Genomic DNA, 10000 nt, shown 5'->3' on the forward strand with positions numbered 1-10000 from the left:
GGGTCTCATCAAAGCCGATTTACACACTGAAATCGTGTTAGCTGCCAATCCTTGGCCATGGAGGTGGATGAAGAAAGATAAGCAGAAGTCTGTTGAGATCTCCTGCGGATTCTTTGCCTTTACAAAGGCCACCCACTTTCTCCAAGATGACTCATATTGCCTTCTAGTCGATTTGCACTTGTATTCCTCTAGGAAGTCTATGCTGGCTCTCGAAATCCCGAAACGCTTTCTCACCGCTAGGGCGAGAAAATCATGAGCTGCAGGGTCTGGGTTTTCTGTAATGAAGCGCAGACAGTCGACTTCTGGACTCGCTGGGTCAGAACTGGATGTGGTAGCGGCACGAACTTCATCTGTAGTTCCAACGCCAAGGGGAACCACATACTGTTCGCCCACTTGTGGGCCACTATTGCCGCTACCCCTTTGAAGGATCTCAGTTTGTTGAGGACCCTCAACAGAAGGTTGTGAGGAGGGAACAGATAAATCCTGGACCATCTGTTCCAGTCGAGGGACATTGCGTCCACTGCTTCCGCTAAGGGGTCCTCGTACGGGGACACGTACAGGGGCAACTTCTTGTTGTCTTTCGTCGCAAAGAGGTCTATTTGCAGTTCTGGGACTTGATTCAGAATGAAGGAAAATGATCCTGCGTCTAAGGACCATTCCGACTCTATCGGTGTGAACCTGGATAGAGCGTCCGCTGTCACATTGCGGACTCCTTGAAGGTGAACTGCCGACAGGTACCACTTCTTCTTTTCTGCCAATCGGAAAATGGCTAACATCACTTGGTTGAGAGGTGGTGACCTCGACCCTTGTCGATTCAAGCATCTCACAACCACCTCGCTGTCTGTCACCAATCTTATGTGGATCGAGTGACGCGGGGAGACTTTCTTTAAGGTAAGGAGCACTGCCATAGCTTCTAGAAAGTTTATATGAAAGGTCCTGAATAGCTTGGACCAAGTCCCCTGGACTTTTTTCCGATGAGAGTGACCTCCCCATCCCTCCTTTGAGGCGTCTGAGTGAATCGTCATCGACGGGGGAGGTGGCTGAAGAAGAACCGACTTCTTTAGATGTCTGGCTTGGGACCAAGGTCTGAGAAGAGTACGTAGCCGAGGCGGCACTGGTCTTCTCAGGTCTCTTCGCGCGTTTGATGCATACCTTCTCCAAACTCCGGTTGCATCCTTTAGCTGTGCTCTTAGCACTGGGTCTGTCACTGAAGCAAACTGGAGAGAGCCTAGTACCCTCTCCTGTTCGCGTCTTGATATCCTTTTGGAATCTAGAAGTCTCTTGACAGAGCCCGCTATCTCCTTCCTTTTCTTCATTGGGATGGAGAAACTGTGTGACAAAAGGTCCCAGTGGATTCCCAGCCACTGGAACTTTTGGGATGGAGAAAGTCGAGACTTTTTCTTGTTGATCTTGAAGCCTAGGTACTCTAGGAACTGGATCACCTGACTGGAAGCTTGCAAGCATTCGGTCTCGGATGCTGCCCACACCAGCCAGTCGTCCAGGTAGGCTACTACCTGAATTCCCTTTAGGCGTAATTGTTTGAGAGCTGCGCTCGCAAGCTTCGTGAAAATCCTTGGGGCTATGTTTAGCCCGAATGGCATGGCTCTGAAGGCGTACAGTTTCCGTTGTAGCCTGAACCCTAGGTAGGGGGAGAGTCGACGGCTGATTGGGATGTGCCAATAGGCGTCTGACAAGTCTATAGAGACTGAGTATGCCCTCTTGGGCAGTAAGGTCCTTATGTGTTGCAGTGTTAGCATCTTGAATTTGCAATTCACTATGAACTTGTTGAGTGGTGACAAGTCCAGAATGACTCTGAGCTTTTCCGAGTCTTTCTTGGGAACACAAAACAGCCTCCCTTGGAATTTGATGGACTTCACCTTTCGGATCACATTTTTCTCCAACAGTTCTTGAACGTACTCCTCCAAAATGGGGGTGGAGTGTTGGAAAAACCGAAGGCATGGGGGTGGAGTGCTGTACCAGCTCCAACCCAGTCCATTCTTGAGTAGGCTTTGGGCCCAGGGATCGAAGGTCCAGCGATCCCAAAATTTCATCAGTCTCCCTCCTACCGGTATCGTTTCACTTGGACTGCCGTCCTGAGGTCTTGCCTCCCTGACCACGACCACCTCTGAATCCCCTTCCCCTTGAGGGGCGCCTAGACGAGCCTCTGGCTGCTCCTCTAGGTTTTGCACGAAAGGAAGAAGACTGTCCTTCGAACGTTGGGGTGAATGTGGTTGACTGACCTGGCACAGCCTGGGGTACCCACTGAAAAGTAGTCGGGGTTTGTGCCACCATCTGGGGCACTGGAGGCAAAGGCAATTGCAGTTGCTGTTGCTGTCTATAAGGCTTGGCTGGCCGAGACGGTAGCCTAGTCCTCATATTCTTCCTCTTTGGTTGAGGACCCTCATCGGGGGAAGATTTTCTTTTGATAGCCAGGCCCCACTTCTGGAGAAGGTTTCTATTCTCCACGGCGGCCTTATCAACAACCTCTTTGACCACATCGGTAGGGAAAAGGTCTTTTCCCCAAATGTTGGAGGATATTAACTTCCTTGGCTCGTGTCTCACCGAAGCCCCGGTGAACACGAACTCCCTGCAAGCTCTCCTTGCCTTGACGAAGCCATAAAGGTCCTTCGTCACTGTGGCTAGGTGAGACTTAGCCACTACCATGAACATTTCATGAACCTTAGGGTCACTTGCCATCGTCTCAAGAGTAGTCTGATGAGACATTGAGGCAGCCAGTCTTTCTTTTGTCTCGAACTCTTTTCGTAAAAGAAATTCGGACAACTTGGGGAGGTCCTCGCCGAATTGCCGTCCGGCAATATCAGCCTCCAACTTTCCCATTGAGAATGTCAGATGGACATCCTTCCAGTCCTTGTGGTCCATAGGCAGAGCCAGCGACAAGGGTTTACACTCCTCCAGGGAGGGGCAAGGCTTACCGGCCTCGATTGCCTTTAGGACAGCCGCAAACCCTTTTTGTAAAAAGGGGAAGGCTCTATCAGAAGAGGACACAAAAGAAGGGAGCTTCTTGCTCAATGCTGCTACCTTCGAATTCGAGAAGCCCCTCTCTTTCATCGAGGATGAAAGTAGGGCTTGAGCCTTAGCGTGGTCCATAATAATGACCTCTTTCGGCTCTGTCTCCTCCCTTGAAGCTGGTTCTTTTCTCAGCCGGACATAGCAGTCCGGATATGATGCCTTGCTGGGCCAGAATTCTACCTCCTCTAGGAGAACTGAACCCAGCTTATCCGAAATGACGATCTTACCAGTCGTCATTGGCATGTGCTCAGCATACCTCCATGGGTTAGCATCTGAGCATATGGGAAGGTCTTTCACATTGAGCCTTTTCCGGGGCCCATGTGATTCTGCTAGGGACTGCATACGCAGTTCCATTGCAGCCGCCTTCTCCTGATTCTCCTTCTGCATTTGTTGGATCATTCCAACAATCGAAGAGAGGGCCTGTCCCAGTTCTACTGGGAGACCAGCGGATGTTGAGGGGATGGGCTCCGGCATCTGAACCGGAGTAGCCGACACCTCGTCGACCCCATCCTCTGCGACATCCGGGGTTTGAACTTGATCCTGACCTTCTGCCAGGAGGTCTTCTTCCAAACCTTCGTCCACTTCAGACATCCTGTCACACAACTGGATGTCTTGCATCGCATCTGCGACTTCCTCGTCCACCTGGACTAGGTCTTGGGGGATCTCCTCTTGAGGCTGGGGAATCACTGCTTCAGCTGATGCCTGGGGAAAAAGATACGCCCTCATCTTCTCACTAGGAAGATAAGGGCCAGAGGTGTTCTTCTTGAAGCCCCTTACCCAAGTACGGAGCTTTTCCCTAGCTATATCCCTTGATTCCGCCGTTCTAGGGGAATCAAAAGCCTCAGTAATCAGGTTAGTGCATACAGTACATACCTGAGGGTCCCAATACTGGAGATCATCCTTGGAGACAGCGCATGCTGCGTGTCTCCTACAACACTCATGTCCGCAGAGGTTCCTGCTACGGACATTGCAGAAAACATTTCCGCACTTCGGAGGGTCCTCCTGTAAAGAGAAAAAATTTCCATGAGTATCAAGTGAACTATGTATCACTTGGATATGCATAGTATAGCATAACAATTCATAAAGGAAAGACACACACTTGTGTTTCCCTCACAACCCATTGTTGCAGCTTTCCAGATAATAAAATCAAAATGGTTTATCTCTACTAGAGTAACCAATGCAAGGTTTCCAGAGGAAACAGGTGGAGCTCACACCTAGGCAATGATTTTAAAATTCTGGATAATAGACGGGGAAGAACTCTGCTTCCTGTCTGAGGGCAACAGCAAAGGGCTGTGCAAGAAAACACAATAGTGTTAGAAGATACAGTGCTGTACCTAAACTTTTACTATAGTTTTCTTCTTACTGTATATGCTATACAGAAGAATACTAGTACAGTATAGGAGGATGTGTGCCGGCCTGCCTTTGCAGGCCGGCACACACCACAATTAGCTTTAAAGTATACTACTTAACAGCTATAGGGCGGCAGCCCTCTGGTTCAAATGCCTGTGCCGGCGGCAGTAGCTGCCGGCCAGCAACAGCCAGTGTTGGCCGGCAATAACTGCCGGCCAGTAACTACACAAGGTAGTACCTAGCTGCCGGCCACACTCTTGGTGACCGGCAGACAAGGACTGACATAAGCCGGCCGGCAAAGGTACAAGACCGATGCCAGCCGGCAGCAAAAGAACCAGAAGACTACACCTGCCCGGCTGTCGGCCTCATAGGCCGGCAGCCGGGACAGGTACAGCACTAGAAGAAAATAGAATGGATGCCGGGATAAGAGTGTACACAACCCCCCAAGCCCGGCAACCGAAAGAGTGCATATAAGGAAGGGGAGAAACTTAATTCAGGCTTCCTTGACCAATGCCGTCCGGCTCTGTCGGCAGGCATGGATGAGGGACCAAGAGAGGTCCGGGCAGCACTCGAAAACATAAGACCCTTGCCGGCCAGCATCTCAGCCGGCCGGCAATGGGCTTAGTCAATTCCACATCCCAACCTATACTAGGTCCAGAAGTAGAATGACGTACAGTACAGTAATACCCCTGCCGGCCAGCTCTGCCGGCCGGCAAGGTACAGTACAGTAATGGCAAGGCCATTACGGAGATAGAGGGGGAAGGGACAAAAGGGTCCTGCCAACCTTGCTTTAGTGACAGATCACCCGCAGCCAAGAACTTTGTCTTAGCCTAAGGGAGATCTAAGGGAAAGGGCCAGCAATACTTGCCAGCTTCCAAAGCACCAAAGCAAGGAAGGCGTTGCTACTCCCAAGGGAAGATTTTATCCTCCCCAAGAACAGCAACAGGACTTAGTCTGGTCGATCACAAAAGGAGGAATCATAACTACAGAAACCTTCGATAGTGACCTAAGGGAGCTAAGCTCCCTTTATAAGTGTTAGGTCAGCGAGGGGAACTCTGCCCCAAGCCAGACAACACGGACTCAGACTAAAAACTCTGTTGTTCTGTCCCTCTTTGAACCAGACTTTGCTGGAACAGGAAGGTACAGTAACACCCTAGTATAGTTTTATCGAAAATAAATTCGGAAAAAACCACTTAGGGATAAGCCCAAGGCTTAAACAGAGGGAAAGGGATTGCATACCTTCTCCGAAGAAAAGAAAGCAACCGGGGAGAATAATAAAGTATACTAAGGCTCCATAAGCAATTAGCCTAGGCACCAAGAGAATCGATTACCTAATTCACCGAAACTCTCACGTATACAATCTTGGAAATATTCCACACAGTCTAAAATGTATAAAATATAGCCTAAAGCTTTAATAAACTTTTAATTACACTCGGAAAAACCAAAATCATGCATTAAGTACTAGGACCAAACGACTAGGCTACATGGCCTAGCGTAGGCCAGAATGGCGAATACTTCGCCAAATAATACCAAGCACGAAAGGAAATCCTATGTAAAGCTAAATAGCTAAAATTTATTAAGCAAAACAACCAGGAATGTCACTCTGACTAACTAATTTATACCTAGCGAGTGACAGTGTCCAGGACACCTCTGGTAGGCTACGGCTCTTGTATCAAAGATTAATCCTATTAATCACTCAAAATTTTACCAAGAGCCTACATTTATACATAACAGACACTATACTCAACTTATCCGAGGCCAACGAAGACGGAGAAGCCATGAAAAGCTGAATAAATCCAAGATTTGCGAGAAAAACAGGAAAAAACACCGAGTTGTTAAGCTACGCAAAAAGGAATACAGATGGCGCCAGGATTGGCGCCAGGCACGCATACGAATCGGGGGATTGGGAAGCCTTGGGAGCGGCTCCCCCTTTTTCTTTCCCGAATTCGTATCTCGTCAATCTCCCTCCTACGAGACGAATCTCTGTTCAGGTCGTAGATTGCCATGTGACGTGTCTAGAATACGTCCTCTGATATGTCGCGATATCCCTTTCACGAGGGATACTCGCTCCAGGAGTTAGAATTCTGGTACCTTAAGGTAAATTCTCTGGGAATATCGCCGTAGTTGTAATATACCCTAGGAAGCTACCCTATAGGAACTTCCATCAGGACGACATGGCTTGAGCCCAAAAATATATATACATATATATATATATATATACATGAATATTATGAAAAGTAGAGGGGAGAGAACACTACCCTGCCTTATATATATATATATATATATATATATATATATATATATATATATATATATATATATATATATATATATATATATATATATATATGTATGTATATATATATATATATATATATATATATATATATATATATATATATATATATATATATATAGTATATATATATATATATATATATATATATATATATATATATATATATATATATATATATATATACATACATACATATATATATATATATATATATATATATATATATATATATATATATATATATATATATATATATATATATATATATATATGTATATATATGTGTGTGTGCAGGCATGCTTATTTACACACGTGCATTTTCGTGGATGAGATCATGAAACCACTTACGGAGAAATTTTATTCATCACAGCATTCTTAAACGGACCGGCGTGGTCTAAACTAGTCTACCATCAGGCGCAACGTTAATCTGAAGTGATCGCTATGTTAAGACGCCCAGATTCTCTCGTCCTGATAAAATATGGACGCCATAAAGAAAACGAAACAGGATCTATAGACTCTCGAACACGGTCTACTAGGAAGCGCCAGGATTCGCTCGTAAAACAGAAGAGACGCATTGGTTTGGCTAAATCCATAGAGAGAGAGAGAGAGAGAGAGAGAGAGAGAGGAGAGAGAGAGAGAGAGAGAGAGAGAGAGAGAGTGTTCAATTAGCCTTTTTAGTGTTGGGGTTGAAGAAAACATTTCCGAAGGGAATTGCATTATTATTATTATTATTATTATTATTATTATTATTATTATTATTATTATTATTATTATTATTATTATTAATTTGACATCCGTCACTGTTTAAGGAACTGATTCCAGAAGGTATTAGCTTTCCTTCTCAATAAGTCCTTTTGAATGAGAGGACTATCAACCTATCATTCTACATCCCCATTGTAATCCACAAAAGTCAACTACCTACCTGGCACTTGATTTATTGTATAGGAAATAGAGACTGTACGATTTAACAGATCGTGTCTGAAGCTTGCTGGACTCACTTAGGACTCGAACCTGGAGCTCTGTTGTTATAATAATTATCATTATTTTTTTCATGAGCTTGCTCCACTGCTTCGGTTTGTGAGATAATCGTTTCTTATAACAAGTTATATTATTAACTTGTAGATCCCTCATCTATTCATCTCTATTTATTATTCTTACTTGCGCTTTTTTCAATGTATTTATTTATGGGATGATAAGGACATTTAACAGAAGTTAACGATGTTCCAATCAATATTTGTTTCAGTATAATAATGTATTATTAATTTTCTGTATATGCTTCATATTTTTTCGAATCATGATGTAAGGCTTTAGAAAATGGATTTGCCCATTGAAATTTACCATGATAGAACTGAAACAGTCATTTGTGTCAAATGAACGATTTGCTCTCTCGTAAAGCAGTTCTTCTGACTTGTAAATCTCTAAGGTACAATTAAATATCAGTAATTAATACATTTCCCATCCAAGTGTAAAAATATGACTGTATATAATTAGATTTATATCTAATCTTTACCGTTTCCTTTGCTGTGCCACGCACCATTGAACTGAATATGGAGAAAATACTGTTTATACTTTATTGCATCTCTTTTCTTTACCCTCCGTCTCTGTATACCGTGCACTTGAAAGGAGTATGTAGAAAGGAATGATGTCATCATATAATTCTCCTCATGATTCCTCCGAGGAAAATGTCTTGATTTGTTTCAGTGGGAGGGTGACCCTTCTTCAGGGAGGGAATCGTAATGAAAAGCGTGACGCCTTTGCATGTTATCAATTCCCTTCCGGTGTGTCATCTCGGGCACCGGTGCACTTCATGGTAATCCCTTCCGTGGCGGAGATGGAGGCTAAGGCTTGTAAGCAAGTTAATGGGTTTGGGGGATTGGGATGCACTCGACATTGTGACTTCGGAGTTCATTTCCATTCTGTGAATTCGTGAGTTGTGAAATTGAGCGCCTTTTCTTTAAAGTTGGTTCTACAAGTTTATTGGGGTTAAAAAAAAAAAAAAAAAAAAAAACCATGGCTCCACAGTTTCCCTTTTTAATATTAGGTTCATTGGTTAACTTTGCCTCTACCTAGATGTTACGAAATATCAGTTTCTCAAGTAATCTGATAAAAAAAAAAATGTCCATCTGTCTTCCGCATCTTTCATCGAAATCACATGTCCCTCTGTCTTCTGCATCTTTCACCGACATTCATTTGTTGTCATGGCAACCTGTAATTTCACGCACATTACGTTTTTCTAGTAAGATTTTCTTTCTTTTTATTCGTCTTCACGACCAGATAAAAAAAAAATACTAAGGTATATAATTTTGGCAAATTACGTCAGTCACATCCCGTTTTCTTCAATGACCGATCGTTAGGATGGTAGGCGCGGACCGCTCATCCATCTCCATTGATTGAGTTCCATTTCATATCTATAAAAGTGGGAAGAAAAATAGCTTTCTACACCAGAGGTCATTCGCGTTTAGTTCAATTTTCTCCTCCCATATAAAGCAATTGAGGTGTTACTTTATTACAGTGGTTTCGATTTTTTTAGGGCAATTTGGTCCGATTCGGTTATCGCTTGAATAAATCTTCCGTAAAAAACCGGAATGTAAAAGATTCTCTCTCTCTCTCTCTCTCTCTCTCTCTCTCTCTCTCTCTCTCTCTCTCTCTCTCTCTCTCTCTCTCTCTCTCTCTCTCTCCGGTAAGATTTGCTATCACGATAACGTGATATTTTACTGCAGATAGGATTATTCTATCCAGAGGTGACGTCAAGCATAAGTTTCTTGAATTACAATTGTATAAACTGGAAATGAGCGAAAATTGATTATTTTTATTCATAATTAGAATATTTACATGCATATAAAAGACGATATATTTACGGGAAATGATGCTGCAGAAGTTAAAGCAGTCTTTTTAACGCAGAAGTTAGTATTGATTTCACATCAGGAGGTTAATTTGACTATATGTATGTCATGCGTTTGAAAATGCCTTTTGTAGTAGGTAGTAGGTTGGCCAGAGCGCCAGCCACCCGTTGAGATACTACCGCTAGAGAGTTATGGGGTCCTTTGAGTGGCCAGACAGTACTACATTGGATCCTTCTCTCTGGTTACGGTTCACATTCCCTTTGCCTACACATACGCCGAATATCTGGCCTATACACCTTACAAAACTGAGATTACCAAACAATTCTTCTTCACCCAAGAGGTTAACTACTGCACTGTAATTGTTCAGTCCTTTTGGTAAGGGTAGAGGGGACTCTAGCTCTGGTAAGCAGCTCTTCTAGGAGAAGGGCACTCCAAAATCAACTATTGTTCTTCAGTCTTGGGTAGTGCCATAGCCTCT

Source organism: Palaemon carinicauda, chromosome 11 (assembly GCF_036898095.1).
Source record: "Palaemon carinicauda isolate YSFRI2023 chromosome 11, ASM3689809v2, whole genome shotgun sequence".
Taxonomy (NCBI): Eukaryota; Metazoa; Arthropoda; class Malacostraca; order Decapoda; family Palaemonidae; genus Palaemon; species Palaemon carinicauda.